Raw genomic sequence first — 15,825 nt, 5'->3', positions numbered from 1 at the left:
TGATTTTCAACCAGTCATTCTTCTGCCCAACCACTACAATGAATGATATATATATCCTCTTAAGTTCCAGTGGATAAATGAGATATAAATTAAGTAGCCATTCTATATTATATATGAGGCCTGAATCTTTCCAAATATGTATTTTAAATGACGATACCTTTATTTGTAGCATAGCTGCACAATCTGTGTTTTGAGGTTCACCTATGGCCAAGTTGGAGAATGAACTTCCCTCTATGTCCTCCCAGGTTTCTTTTGCTCATCACCATCAGAATTGCACATCTTCCTCTGCCTTGCCCTGCCTTGTCTTTTGTATGCGAAATGCTAGAACTGTGTATACAATCATGTGCTCAATTAAATCAATGCAAAACGTCATGGCTACATGGGTCAACTGTATGAATCCCCATTGGTGTCTACTTTGGTTAATTTTCGTGCAGCTCAGCATATTCTGTAAATCCAACTTGATACATTGAGCTTATAGCTCCTTGACTTGTATGAACTTAGAAAATGGTTTAATTTGAGAATCTAGTTAAATGTGATCTATCCCAAAGTTACATTTTATTCAGGTGACTCATACTATATATATATATATATATATATATATATATATATATATATATGTTTAAGTATTTGTCAAGGCTTTTTTTTTTTTGAATGGACCTTGCTAATTAACTCTTTCATTCCTGTTTTGGCCCGGCTCAGGGCTTATCCACAGGAACTAGTCAACTTATGACAGCTCATTATTTGTGCAAATTATTCAAATTGCTAATAAAGAATTTGGGAGGCTAAGATGATCATTTCGAACTCATTTATGTTCTCATCAGTTAGTCATACCCTTTATCTGAGATTCGAACCCGGGCTGATTGTATATCAGGAAGTGTTTTAACCTCCTGAGCCACAGGTTCTGTCTCTCTTATATTAGCTGGAAGGCAAGGCAAATGTATGTTTAAGTATTTGTCAAGGTTTTGTTTTTTTTTGAATGGACCTTGCTAATTAACTCTTTCATTCCTGTTTTGGCCTGGCTCAGGGCTTATCCACAGGAACTAGTCAACTTATGACAGCTCATTATTTGTGCAAATTATTCAAATTGCTAATAAAGAATTTGGGAGGCTAAGATGATCATATATATATATATATATATACATACATACATACATACATACATACATATATATATAAATATATATATATATATATACTCTCAGGTCAATACTGAGTGGCTGTACATTCCGGCATCCCGGGACATTCAAAATGTTCCATCTCTATCTATGGGGGGTGAGCTCTTACCCCCTGTGGATAGGGCTCGCAACTTGGGAGTCCTCCTAGATTCACGGCTTACCCTGGAAGATCATATAGTGGCCGTGACTAGGAGGGCTTTCGCCCAGGTCCGCCTGGTGCGCCAGTTGCGGCCCTATCTGGACCGGGATGCCCTGTGTACGGTCACTCATGCGCTCGTGACCTCTCGCCTTGACTACTGTAATGCTCTCTACATGGGGCTTCCCTTGAAGACCACTCGGAGGCTCCAACTGGTACAGAATGCGGCCGCGAGAGTTGTCTTGGGAGTTTCCCGGTACTCCCATGTTACACCTTTGCTCCGCGAGCTGCATTGGTTACCAGTTGTCTTCCGGGTGAGGTTCAAGGTTTTGGTTATGATCTTTAAGTCCTTACATGGCATGGGTCCGGGTTACCTCGGGGACCACCTGCTGCCGGCATCAACTCCCCTCCGCCCTGTGCGTTCCCACAGAGAGGGCCTCCTCAGGGTGCCGCCAGTCAGGGAATGCCGACTGGTGGCCCCCAGGGGGAGAGCCTTCTCTGTGGGCGCTCCGGCATTATGGAACCAACTGCCGGTGGAGCTCCAGACGGCATCAGATCTCCGAACTTTCCGTCGTGGCCTGAAGACCCACCTATTTGAATTAGCTGGTCTGGCCTGACGGGGGGTTATGGGTTTTAAATTGTCGTTTTAGAATTGTATTACTGTTTTTAACTGGGCATTGGTTTAATCTTTTTTAATTTTTGTATTGTCTTTTTTATATATGCCCTGTGAACCGCCCTGAGTCCCTACCAAGGAGAAGGGCGGTATACAAATTAAATAAAACTAAACTAAAACTAAACATGATTATTGTTTGATTTTAACCACTTAAAATGATCTGTTTTTCACTGATATCTGTTGATAGACTACATATAGGCTTATACTAATTATTTCTTCTTTTATTTATCATTAGAACATATCAAAGATAAGTCAATTCAACATCAAACTATTTCTTCTGTAATTTCCCCCCTACTAGCTCACAGTGTGCTCTTTTTTGCTTCATTTTATGACATGTTAAATAAACATTTGCAAATGCAGAGTCTTGTTTCTTTTCCTTCAATCATATCTGATTCTCAGAGACTGCCTGGAAAGTTTTCTCGGCAACTTTTTCAGAACTAGTTTGCCATTGCTTCCTTCCCAGGGTTGAAAGGGAATGACAGGCCAAAGATCACTGTCATGGAATGTTGTCTGGATTCCCCAGAGGGAGGGAGTGCATTCCAGAGTAGCAAAAGACAGTGAGGTTTAGATGGTTGAATGAGAGGAAGGGAATCAAAACAGCCCCTCCCTAGGAGTTCTCAAAAGTAATGATGTAAGTAGTTTGCTTTAATTTAGCAAGATTTCTGTCTATGGGTGAGGTACAATAAAGGAAAGAATGAAACATTATCTGGACATTTGAAGGAGCTCTACCTTAATTTATTACCAGTGTTGAATACAACTCTACAAATCCAAATGGGAATGGCAAATGGGAATGGCCTTGGGAGAAAGGGAAGAGGAGGAGGAGGAAGAGGAGGAGGAGGAGGAGGAGAAGAAGAAGAAGAAGAAGAAGAAGAAGAAGAAGAAGAAGAAATGTGAATGTGAATGTGAAAAATTAAAAATTTAAGGAAGAAAATAACCACTAATACAAACTAACACCCATGTTTTCCCAAAAATAAGACTCAGTCTTATATATATTTTTCCGTCCAAAAGAAGCACCTGGTCTTATTTTCAGGGGATGTCTTACCCACTTCCCTTAGGACTGCCTCAGCCAGGCCTAAATGCCGCAACACCTGTCGTGCTGCTGCCTGAGTTCTTCTAGAGCCACTAGCAGCTGCACGCCATGTGGCACATTGTACCACTTCTGCTGCTCACACCAGAAACTGCTTGGTTTATTGCATCAATCACGCCACTGCTGCTGCCCATAGCAGGAAGTCGTGTGGCTCGCCGCACCATTGTGCTGCTGCCACCATTTGTGTAGGACACTGTGTGGCTTTTTGCACTGGTGCCACTGGTGCCGCAAGCAGCAACAGTGGCACGATCAGTGCAATGAGCCACAAGTGGCAGCACTGGCATGATCAGCATGATGAGCCATGCAGTATCTTGCCATGAGCGGCAGCAGTGGCTGATGCTCCATGTGGCATGCAGTCACAAGTGGCCGCAGAAGAACTTGGGCAGTGGTGAAACAGATGTTGGGGTGTGGGAAGTCTGGCTGCAGCAGTCCTAAGGTAAGCTGTGCGGGGTACGTGGAGCAGCTCCACACACACCCCACCCTAGCTTGATTTTTACATGTGCGCCTTGCCCCCAAACTGGGGTTTAGTTTGGGGGTAGGGTTTATATTAGGCACAAGCATAAATTTCAACCTAGGGCTTATTTTCGAGATAGGTCTTATTTTGGGGAAATAGAAATAGACAAAGAAATTAAAGAAAAAGCAAACAGCAAAAAGTTCAATAGAAGAACAAAAGTGGAAGGAAAATAAAACAGAAAGAAACAAGATATAAAGATATTTAGAAGTGGATTTTTGCAGCAGTTATCAGTATTAGTATATTTCAACTTATCTCTCTCCAAAGTTTCATCATACTACTCTTTTTTCTATAATATATCCTGCCGATCTTCAAAACCATAAATCACATACAGAAAGTTTTTTTATTCCCCTGTTTGGTCTATCCCTTGGAAATTCCTGGTTTTCTCCAATGCAAGCGCAGAGGTCAGCATTGTTAATTACTAGATTCAACTGCAATGCCTCTTTGCTGAGTTTTCTCCCCGGAAATCTAGCCTGGGCTTATTGCTCAATTCACCCTCTGGTTAAAGCTTTACTGAGAAAAGCCTAGGCTGCTACAGATCTCAGCCAATGTGTGACCTTAGAGCCTTGGAAAAGCTCATTTTATTTTTTTTAAATCATTTTTTGCAATGTCACAAGCAGATAACACAGTAGAATATTTATCACTTGCCAAACCATGTAGCAAAATGGTGAAACCAAAGTAGCCTAATTATTGTACAAGCTAAGCTGCTTGCAAATGCTTCTTTGTGAGACAAAGCTGACAGAACTGACATACAGGGAAATTAAGCTGGGCTAATTCACAGGAATTATGCGTACCACCTGCTCTGTGTCTATTGTATCAATGATTATCACTGCAAACGACATGAAACTTCAGACGTAATGTGATGAAAGTTTGTGGGAGAACTGCTCTTTGGTTCAAGGAAATGTTGTAAAATAAAAATGCAAACAGAATTGAATCCAGTTATTCACTGCATCCCATTCTGTTTCATTTCTTGGTTTTAATAAATAAATCATGCTTCTCATAAAAGTAGCTTTTTCCAAGAAGCTAGAGAAATTATCTATCAATTATACCCATCAAGTTCATTAGCAGGAAAAAGTATTTAAAGGTGGATATAGAACTGGATCACAACTGAACAAAATATATCTTTATTCTGAGTCAACTAACCAAAACAGAAATATACAGATCACTTCCCTTCAATTCTGCCTAGAATCTTACATTCATCAGATAGGGTGTTTTAACCTGTGATTCATTTTAATTGCTTGTCAACACCTTTTCTTCCAATTATACAGGACCTATAGATCACCATGTACATCCATCAGCTAGTCCTTAAGTTACAACTATAATGAAACTTGCCTGTTATTGCTGTAAGTCATAATGATCATAAAACAGATTGTCACCAACCCAATTTTACGAAGATTTTTGCAGTAGTCATTGCATAAAGCAAACATTGTGGTCATAAAACGAACACAAAGGTGGTTAAGCAAATGCTGCAGTTGTTAAGAGAACCCATTGTTTACTGTGGCATGGGTTTGTCAAAAAGCAGAAGTTCTGGTTATCCACAAAACTGTCATAAACCATAGTTGCTTAATAGTGGGACACCGCATAGAACTATAAAAAGGTAAAGGTAAAGGTTCCCCCACACATGCGTGCTAGTCGTTTCCAACTCAAGGGGCCGGTGCTCATCTCCGTTTCAAAGCCAAAGAGCCAGCACTTGTCTGAGGATGTCTCCGTGGTCATGTGGCTGGCATGGCTAGACTCCAAAGGCACACAGAACACTGTTACCTTCCCACTGTAGTGGTCCTATTTTTCTACTTACATTTTAATGTGCTTTTGAATTGCTAGGTTGGCAGAAGCTGGGACGAGTAACAGGCGCTCACTCTGTTACACAGCACTTGGGATTCGACCCGCCAAACTGCTGACCTTCTGATCGATAAGCTCAGCATCCTAACCTACTGAGCCACCGTGTCATATTTATATAAATATATATAACTGTGCTGATGTCGCTGAGAACCTGAACTGAGGTCATGTGATCATAGGGGTGGGATCGACCATCAAAACTTCAGATCCAGATTGTAACTTGCCTTTTTTAGTTAGGTTGAAATTTTCAATGATTGCAAAGCCACTGGTTGTAACCTGAGGACTATCTGTATGGTGCTGCACCCTAGAATTTGCCATGAGTACATGAACTAACTTAACACTGTGAGTTTTCATAGTATGAAACATCTATTCATAGTAGAGCCATGGAGGCACAGTGGTTAGAATGCAGTAGTGGAAGCTACTTCAGCTGACTGCCGACTGCCAGCAGTTTGGCAGTTCGATTCTCACCAGCTCAATGTTGACTCAGCCTTCCATCCTTCTGAGATTGGTAAAATGAGGGACAATATGCTGACTCTGTAAACTGCTTAAAGAGGATTATAAAGCACTGTGAAGCAGTATATAAGTCTACGTGCTATTGCTATAGTATGAAATATGCATAGTGAATCTGATCATATATCTCTTTGAGGTATAATCATAATTCAGTCTGCTCTGCTTTGAAGGGCTAACATGAGGCTAACAAGCTTCTACATGAGGCTATGCAGCAACAGAATAGAAGAGAGTTGGAAGGGACCTTGGAGGTCTTCTAGTCCAGCCCCCTGCTTAACCAGGAGAACCTATACCATTTCAGACAAGTGACTGTCTAGTCTCTTCTTAAAAACCTCCAGTGATGGAGCACCCATGATTTCTGAAGGCAAGCTGTTCCACTGGTTAATTGTCCTAACTGTTAGGATGTTTCTCCTTATTTCCAGGTTGCTTCTCTCCTTGATTAGTTTCAAACCATTGTTTCCTGTTATTCCCTCTGATGCTTTGGAGAAAAGTTTGACGCCCTCTTCTTTGTGGTAGCCCCTCAAATACTGGTATACTATCATGTTTCCCATTTCTTCTTTTCTTTAGGCTAGCCAAACCCAAGTCCTGCAACCGTTCATCATATGTTTTAGTCTCCAGGTGTTTGATCATTTTAGTTGCTCTTCACTGAATTTTCTGCAAAGTCTCAACATCTTTTTTGTAGTGTGGTGATCAAAATTGGTTACAGTATTCCAGGTGTGGTCTTACTAGAGTTTTATAAAACGTTACTAATACAAACATAAGACTGCTTTAAGGAATAGCAGAGAGATGCTATGCCTGTGTGGGGTCCACCACTCTTTTTCTGAACCATGTTCCAAGTTTGCATAACCCTGTTGCCTGGGTGATTATCATCTCTTTTTTCCTCCTTCCTTTCCTGACTCATCTTTGACTTGTTTCCTGGCTCAGAAACTTGACTGTTGTTTGACTCAACTGTTTATCCAGCTTCCAATTGATAGCAACGTATAGCTTTAAGAACATTAATATAAGATTATGAAAACATAGAAGTCAAGACCCTTATTTTATTTATTTTTTTAGCCCTGTTTGTTTTCTCATGCCTACCTGATGTTTGTGGGAGAACAAAGGGTTGTTAAAGATTTGAGGATCTGTACTCTCTGAGTAAACCTGCATATTTATTTTAGCTAGGTCTTGTATTACTGATTTTGAAATTCTTCCCAAATCCCCAGATATATGATGCTTCAGGTTGATAAAGAGATGACATTAATCTTACTTCATATTCTCTATATTAATTCCCTTTGAGGCAAAGGATCTATTTCCATGTTGTTGTTGTTGTTGTTGTCGTCGTCGTTGTCATCATCATCATCTTTGAATTCTCCTTTATCGGTCTCTCATTTGTTAAGGAACTCAAATGCTGTTTTGTTATCCCCTAGCTTCAAGTTTATTCTCCTGAGTCTCTTTAAAATGGATTCCCAGATTAAGATCAGCGGTCCTGACAATCTCTTCATTCAGAGACCATTTGAAAAGGACTGTGAAAGATTTAAATGCTCCATAATTTCCTTGGGAATATCTCTCAGGGGTGAAATGGTATCAGCTGCACATCCTGGATATGTGATCTGTCTAGGAGGTTCACTAGTTCAAACCTGATTAGTCAGGTTTTTTTAGAACAATGGAATCCACCAACTTTTTGCCTTACTGAAAATATGCAATTCATAAAATTTCCTGAGATAAAGAGAACATACAAAATACGTTGTTGGAGGCAGTAGTAGTCACTGAATTCACCCAAACCTGTTAGCCTGGATTAGGAAATGGATAAGTTGGTGGTTTTTGTCTGTATTTTCATTTTTTAAAAGTGACCTTTAAAACAGTGTGTCTCTCACTTTCCCTCCTTGTTCACACAAATGAGACAGTCACAGAGAATGGAGGGGTTTTTTTTCCTTCCAACACTTTACCTGAATTCTCATTTTCTGGATGTGTTGGCTCCTAACAGATCCTGTGAGCCACATTTAGTACATTTCAGCCAATAGCTACCACACCTGTTCTAATTTAGATATTTTGTGAGCAGGAGTGTCTGCAGAGTGGATCAAAAAGAGATCTAGGATGGCACCCAAGCTCTACCCATTTCTAAAATGGTGGCCACAGTTGTGTGACCCACCCTCTTTTTAGGTATATACTTGCATCAAGATAGAGCGTTATCATGCAGCCACCATCTTGGCTTTGTTGATTTTCCCCACCCATCCAATTCCCCTGCTTATTTATAAACTACTAAAAATTCTGATGTCTGTTTTTTTTTTGTAATCTTCAATTGGGTGAAATTGGAGGGCATATGGCAACAACTATTGAATCAAAGGAACTCAAATGGGTATTGCAGGACCCATAACTCCTGTGGGAATGAAATTTGCAAAAAGATGTGGCCACTTTAGCACTACCAATGCATTGGAACCGTCAGATGTGGTCACATGATTCTCATTTTCAATACTCCCTTACACAGCTTCCCAGAAGTCAGTGGGGAAGACAGCAGGAACTCTAAAGTCAATTGTGATTGCTCACACTCCCTGTAAACTTCCCAATCAAGTAAGTCTTCTCCACCTACAGCCCCTCTCTCTGTCCTTCTGTGCTTGCACTCCACTGGCCATTCACACAACTTCTCTCTACTTCCTTTATCCACCAACAGTCATTTATCTGGAGGGAGGGAGGGAGGGAGGGAGGGAGGGAGGGAAGGAGGAAGGAAGGAAGGAAGGAAGGAAGGAAGGAAGGAAGGAAGGAAGGAAGGAAGGAAGGAAGGAAGGAATTTTTAATACTCCCTGCCACCTTTCCACAAAGAAATTTAATGGAGAAGCCAACAGGAACTGAGAAGTCATTTTCTCTTTCTGCCCACCCTTGAGCTTTCAGTTTCTAAGGACATATCTCTTAAATTATGACTTAAAGGGTCAGGGCTTGTCTAGTGAATAATTTAAAAAAAGGATAATTGATATCAGAAAATGAGAAGGATAAGAAGGATCCCCCTTTTCACCAGAATAATATGTACTTCCATTCTTTCTTAAACATTTCTGCTTTTGAGAGGACGTTGCATTCTACATCATTCTTTACTCATTTTCTGTGCACCACTTAAAATGTCTGGCAAATTCATATATGATGAAATGCCAATAATTTAAATAATTCTTCATTAGCAGAAAAAAATATCTGAAAACCTCTGGCAATTACTTTATTGTCACCAAATGTGAGAGATATTTTTTAGCCATTCAACCAAAATAAATGTGAAATGCATAATAGAAATGTTTTTTAATCGTATAAAAGTACATATGTTCACCATGCAATGCATTTATCTGGATGCATTACGATCAGATAAGGCAACATGTTTAAATCCTGGCAACCTAAAAATATTATTAGTTTTCTAATTTTACATTTAAGTATTTAGAAAGCAATGTGCTGGCTGGGTTAATTGATAGTTCAATAACATACATAAATCTTTAGTATAAATCTCAAGTTACAACATCAAATATTTCTTTTTCCCTTAATATTTACTATCTCATATTAGGCTAATGCAGTTCTTATTATATCAACTAAGTAAAAACATTATTATTACATTTATCAATAAATTTTAGCTTATACATATCTTAATTGCATTTACATTCAATTCTTATAGACAATCAATGTCCTGTTATTAGTTTTTTCCCAATCTTTAATTTCTCATCAATATTCAAATTAACATTTGATATTTATAATTTCCAAACTCTACATAACCAAAGTTTCCCTTATCTCAATTCATAACAAAATCTTATCTTATCCATTTGTAAAGTCTTGTTCTATTTTCTAAAAGTTATCTATTTTCCACTATATTAAATCATCTAATTAATAATACAGTATCCCCTTCAATAAATCAAAACCATTCTCTCTCTCTCTCTCTCTCTCTCTCTCTCTCTCTCTCTCTCTGTGTGTGTGTGTGTGTGTGTGTGTGTGTATAGAGTGCTTTTTTTGTAAAAGAATATATATATATTTGCTGCTCAAAAATAAAGGGAACACTTAAACAACACAATGTACTGTATTTAATAGTAGGATGTCTTATTGAGCAGTATATATATAACCATTATATATATATCTTTAGTCATTCGTTTTTTTCCCCACATAGAATTGGAGGTATCAGGGCAACGTTTCGACGAAATCTCATCCGTCATCCTCAGGCTGGTGGCTTCAGCTTCGTTCTTCTGGAAGAAGTGTGTGGTAGTGGCTGTTTTTTTCTTTTTTAAACTGCCAGAGGGGGTGTGTTCTGTGGGTGGAGGTGTGCTCTGATTGGATGGGGGGTTAGCTGTGTTCTGATTGGGTGGGAGTGTGTTTTGAATGGGGGCTTAACATATATATATGTTAAATGTTTGTTAAGTATTTAGAATGCACTTGCTTAAGTCCCAAACATGGGACAAATCTTATTTCCTGTTTCAGCCTAACCCAAGGCCATCTACAGGCAGTAGCCACAACAGTGGCAGCTCATATTTGTGTAAATTTGTCTCCCTTTATTGTTTGTTAGCAAGCCAAAAAATTTACACACACACACACAGACACACACACACACAGAGAGAGATATGTGTGTGTGTGTGTGTGTGTGTGTGTGTGTGTCTGTGTCTGTGTCTGTGTCTGTGTCTGTCTGTGTCTGTGTGTGTTTTCGTAGATTTTCATGGGTATAGGTATGTAGGTCTTGGCATATTCGGGTCTTTTCCTGTGTAGGATTGAGGGTGTCTTGCGACGCTTCGCTCGCACAAGCACGAAACCGAAGACACCAGCCTGAAGATGACGAGTAGGACCTCGTCAAAACGTCGCCAAGACACCCTCAATCCTCCACGGGAAAAGACCTGAATACGCCAAGACCTACGTGTGTGTGTGTGTGTGTGTGTGTGTGTGTGTGTGTGTGTTTTAATTTGGGTCTAATATTTGAATATTAAACAAATAAAATCCTTATATTCAGCTGATTTCTAAATATTTTAAATTAAATGACCAAAATTCTCCTTATCTCAACTTCTCCCTTTTTCCCTTTTGATACCAAAATCTATTTGTCTTGTTATACATCTTACCTATTCAATTATAATATTTTATTTTCTTAAAAAATTCTATTTTCCACCATATTCAACCCTCTGATTAGTAATATGAAATCCCCTCTAATAAATCAAAACCCTAATTCTCTTCAGCCTTACTCTGGTTTTCTTCCTTTGCCAACTGGCCTTCCATGTCAGTGCTTTTTGAATCCAAATATCTTAAAATTTCCAAGGTTGAGAAACATTGAGATAAGACATTCAGTGGCTAGAAATAAAGAAAAAAAGGGGGGTGAATGTGTGATCCCATTTAAAAGTCAGTGCTGTTTTGCTAATAAAGTGATTTCTGATTTTATCAACAGTTTGAGATGGGAGATATTCTAACTACCTTTGGGGAGGGGGAGTTCACTTTCAGATTAACTGCTAACCTGCCACAAAAGTTGGGATGCCGCAATAAGGATAAAGTTATTGATTACAAATCCTTAAAGAAGGGGAGGGTTGTAAGAGAAGGATGGCAGAACCTGGGAACAGAGTGAAAAATGAAATCAGCCTAGAATCATTACAAAGCCACAAACAAAGTCCAATTTCCCTTAAGTGCTTTTGGAACTTATCTTACTTCAAGCAGGTTAGATAAGAAGATTCCTTTGCATAGCTTTTAGCAATAAATCAATTTAATTGAACCTTTACATGTGGATCTGGTCTTTCTCTTCTGATAGGGTTAAATTTGATGGCTTAAATGGTGTCTTCTTGCTCTATAATTCTATGACTATGCAAGGAGTTGATTGCACATCAGCTGGGCTGTTGAAATCAACAATTTCAAATAGGAATTGTATTACAGTTATTATTGTAATTAAGGCTTGCAATTATGGACTTCTGGTTTGCCATGCAGCTGCTATGGATGGTTGGGAGACTTGCTCTCTCTTCCCCCGTCCAGTTTTGCATCGCTGGGGAGGCCTGAAAAGGGCTGAAAGTTGCCCCAAAGAGGCGACCAGAAAGGAAGGGTGCTTGATGGATCACAGGAGAGCCACAACTCTCCCATTAGACCTGGAGATCCCTCCAAACCAGCGGATGAAAGGACCAGCCAAGTCACATTTTCTACCAGGAAACTCTTAAAGCAGTGTGGAAGAGACTGGGTGAGATCTACCTCTTTTACACCCTAATTACTTTCTGTACCTCCTTAAGCTATTAAGCATTCTTTCCCCTGCGGTGAGAGAAGGGGGACTTTAGCCCTTCCTCCAGAAAGAGCGGCGACTAAATACCCAGGGGGTTTTAAACATTGAAAAAGTAACTGAATCCCAATTGGAACTTTATTTCTTAAAGCATGTGGACTGAAAGATTTTTTATTTTTTATTTTTCATTATTTACTTCTGTTGGAAATCTGGGCTTCTTATGAAAAAAAAAGAAAAAAACTGAAAAAGATTAAGATAACTTTGGGACTCAAAGGGAAACTTTAAAAGGGGCCTGGCTGACTGCCCAGGGAAATAGATAAGATACATAACCTTGAGAGCTTTGAAACAACAGCTGTGAAAGGCTCTGTGTTCCCTAACTAGAAAAAAAATTCTTTCTCTTGGATTTTCTAAGTGCAAAGCCTTTAGTTTAAAATGCCAATATGGAAGAAGGCAAGGAACAAAATTTCTTTATGGATGAATATCAAACTCTTGCTACGTTGGAAATACTAATTCAAACTCTTACCATTACCAATGAAATACTAAGAGGCTATGTGAAGGAGCAATAAGACAGCCCAGATATGAAAGCCCAAACTTTGACCACATAACCTTGATACATAACCTTGAGAGCTTTGAAACCACAGCTGTAAAAGGCTCTATGTTCCCTAACTAGAAAAAATAATCTCTCTCTCGAATTTTCTAAGTGCAAAGCTTTTAGTTTAAAATACCAATATGGAAGAAGGCAAGGAACAAAATTTCTTTATGGATGAAGATCAAACTCTCACTATGTTATAAATACTAATTCAAACTCTTACCACTACCAATGAAATACTAAGAGGCTATGTGAAGGAACAAGAAGACAGCCCAGATATGAAAGCCCAAACTTTGACCACAACTAAAGAACCATCTATATAATTTAACTTATAATAATACTTTTTCCAGACACGCAACAAGGCACTTCTAAGAATATGAGATTTGAGAGCCCTATTCACCTTTTTATCATAAAGCAAATATGCATGCCATCCATATACCAAATCCCAACCCTCAAGGTGAAGTATTCTCTTATTAGTTAAATTAAGCCAATCACTCACCCATGTCAAGACCACCGCATCATAATACAGTTTCAAATTCGGCGCCTTGAGTCCCCCTCTTTCCCTAGCATCTTGTAAAATCTTAAATTTAACTCTTGGTTTTTTCCCTGCCCAAATAAATTTATTAATACCCTTCTGCCATTCATCAAGATTGGCATCCTTTTTCAATATAGGTATCATTTGAAACAAAAAGAGAAACTTTGGCAGAACATTCATTTTAACAACTGCGATTCTTCCCAATAAAGATAATTGTATTTTTTTCCAATTATTTAAATCCCTTTGTATCTTCAACCATAATGTTTCATTGTTATTCTTATATAATTTTACATTTGAAGCTGCAATATACACTCCCAAATACTTAACCTTTTTCACTTTCAAAACCTGTTAATTTAATTAACATTTCCCTTTCACTCATAGATATATTCTTAGATAATATCTTAGTCTTATTACTATTCACCTTAAACCCAGAAACCTTACCATACTGAGTTATAATTTCCATCAAATCTATAACCGATTGTATCGGTTGAGATACTGTCACAACCAAGTCATCAGCAAAAGGTCTCAGTCTATAATCATTCTGTTTTATTTTAATTCCCTTTATCATAGAGGACTCTCAAATTTTAATTAATAAAATCTCTAACGTTAGAACAAACAATAATGGTGATAGGGGGCATCCCTGTCTTGTACCTTTTTCAATTTTAAACGTCTCTGTTAGCCCCCCCCCCATTAATTATAATTTGTGCAGTTTGTTGTTGATATATAGCTTTAATAGAATGTAGGAATCCTTCTCCAAAATTCATTTCCTCAACAACTCTCAATAAGAATTGCCAATTCAATTGATCAAAAGCTTTCTCTGGATCTAAAAATATCAATGCTGCAGGGACTTGGTTGTTCTTATCCAAGTATTCAAGCAAATTTACAATTTGTCTTACATTATATTTCATATACCTTCCAGATATAAATCCCGATTGATCACTATGAATCATTTGTTTTAAAACTTGCATTAATCTATTAGCCAATACTTTAGCAAAAATCTTATAATCTGTATTCAAAAGCGATATAGGTCTATAATTTTTAGGTTGAGTAAGGTCTTGATCCTCCTTTGGAATCAATGATACAAAAGCTGTCCTCCAAGATGGAGGAACTGCTCCTCCAGTCTGAATTTCATTAAACAAGATCTTTAAAAGTTCAATCATTTCAACCAACAACATTTTATAATAAATTGCTGTTAATCCATCTGTTCCAGGGGCCTTGCCCACTTTCAACTGTTTAATAGCTAAAGAGATTTCCTCTGTTGTTATTAAGCGATTTATCTCAAGTTGTTGTTCTTTTGAAAGTCTTGGAAAATGAGCTTCCTGTAAATACTTATCTATATCTAAAGCTTGTATGTTTTCTCTAGAATATAATTTCGAATAAAAATCTAAAAAACTCCTCTTAATCAGCTTTTGTTGATAGACTTCTTTTCCTTTATATTCTATTTTATCTATAGTACGTGATTTCTGTTTCTTCCTTAATTGGTAAGCCAACCACCTACCAGGCTTATTAGCGTTACAAAAAGTATTATGTCTAGTATAACGCAAATTAGTTGCTACTTGGTCAGCCAATAGCATACTAAATTGTTCTTTCAATAAATGTGTCAAAATCCTTAAATTATTATCCAATGGATTCAAAATAATGTCTTTCTCCTTAGATTTAATCTCTTCCTCAAGATCTATACATTTTTGCATTTGCTTACGCCTATAAGCATTGTTCATATAAATCAAGACCCCTCTCATATAAGCTTTACTGGCGTCCCAAACCATTCCCATCGATGTACCTTTATGCATATTTATAACAAAAAATTCTTTCACATGTTTTCTACATTTCTGCAGGAACACCTCATTTGTAAATAAATTTTCATTCAGTCTCCAGGATCTTCTACTACCATCTTCAGCAAAAAACTCCAACCAAACAGGACTATGATCCGACAATGTCCTAGGAAAAATCTTAACGTTCTTAACCCTAGAGAAAAGATCAGTAGTAATTAAAATAAAGTCAATCCTAGAGAAAGATTTATGTCTATCCAAAAAAAAGTAAAATCTTTGTCTTTCATATTCCTTTCCCGCCATACATCTCTTAGTTCCAGATCCTCCTTCAAATCAAAAAAAGCTTTAGGCAATTTTGAATAAGAAAAGTTTTTGAAGGATCCCTTCTTGTCTTCAGATAGGTCCAAAACTCCATTCCAGTCCCCCATCATAATAACAGATTTGTAACCCAATTCAATTAGTTTCTGATGTAAAAATTTGAAAAACTTTTGCTGTTGTTGATTTGGAGCATATAATCCAATAAGAAGAACTTTCTTTCCTTGTAGCATTAATTCAATACTAACATATCTCCTTTGTTTGTCTGATTCAATTAATCTAGCCGAAAAATCTTTTCTTAAATAAATGACCACTCCAGCCTTCTTGTCCAGGGCAAAAGATGCAAAATGTGTTCCCAATCAGGAATTAGCCAGATACTTTTGGTCTTTTAATGCAATATGTGTCTCTTGTAAACAAACAATGTCATTATTATGTTGTTTCAAATAATAAAATACTTTCTTTTCTGTGGTGAATTTAAGCCATTAACATTCCATCTCTGGTGACCATGAGCCTTTGGAACATAGCCTGA

At 38.0% G+C, this 15,825-nt stretch overlaps 1 long non-coding RNA gene across 1 annotated transcript; it reads right to left on the bottom strand.

The window, feature by feature from the left end:
* Positions 1-960: 960 nt before the first annotated feature.
* Positions 961-1,120, bottom strand: LOC308677497. The gene is made up of 2 exons (XR_014028508.1): positions 1,073-1,120; positions 961-1,015 (listed from the first exon to the last, which is right to left on the bottom strand). It is a non-coding gene; the product is annotated as an uncharacterized lncRNA (long non-coding RNA).
* Positions 1,121-15,825: the final 14,705 nt, after the last annotated feature.

Source organism: Vipera berus, assembly GCF_964194415.1.
Source record: "Vipera berus genome assembly, chromosome: Z".
Taxonomy (NCBI): domain Eukaryota; kingdom Metazoa; phylum Chordata; class Lepidosauria; order Squamata; family Viperidae; genus Vipera; species Vipera berus.
This window is presented reverse-complemented; position numbering and strand designations above follow the sequence as displayed.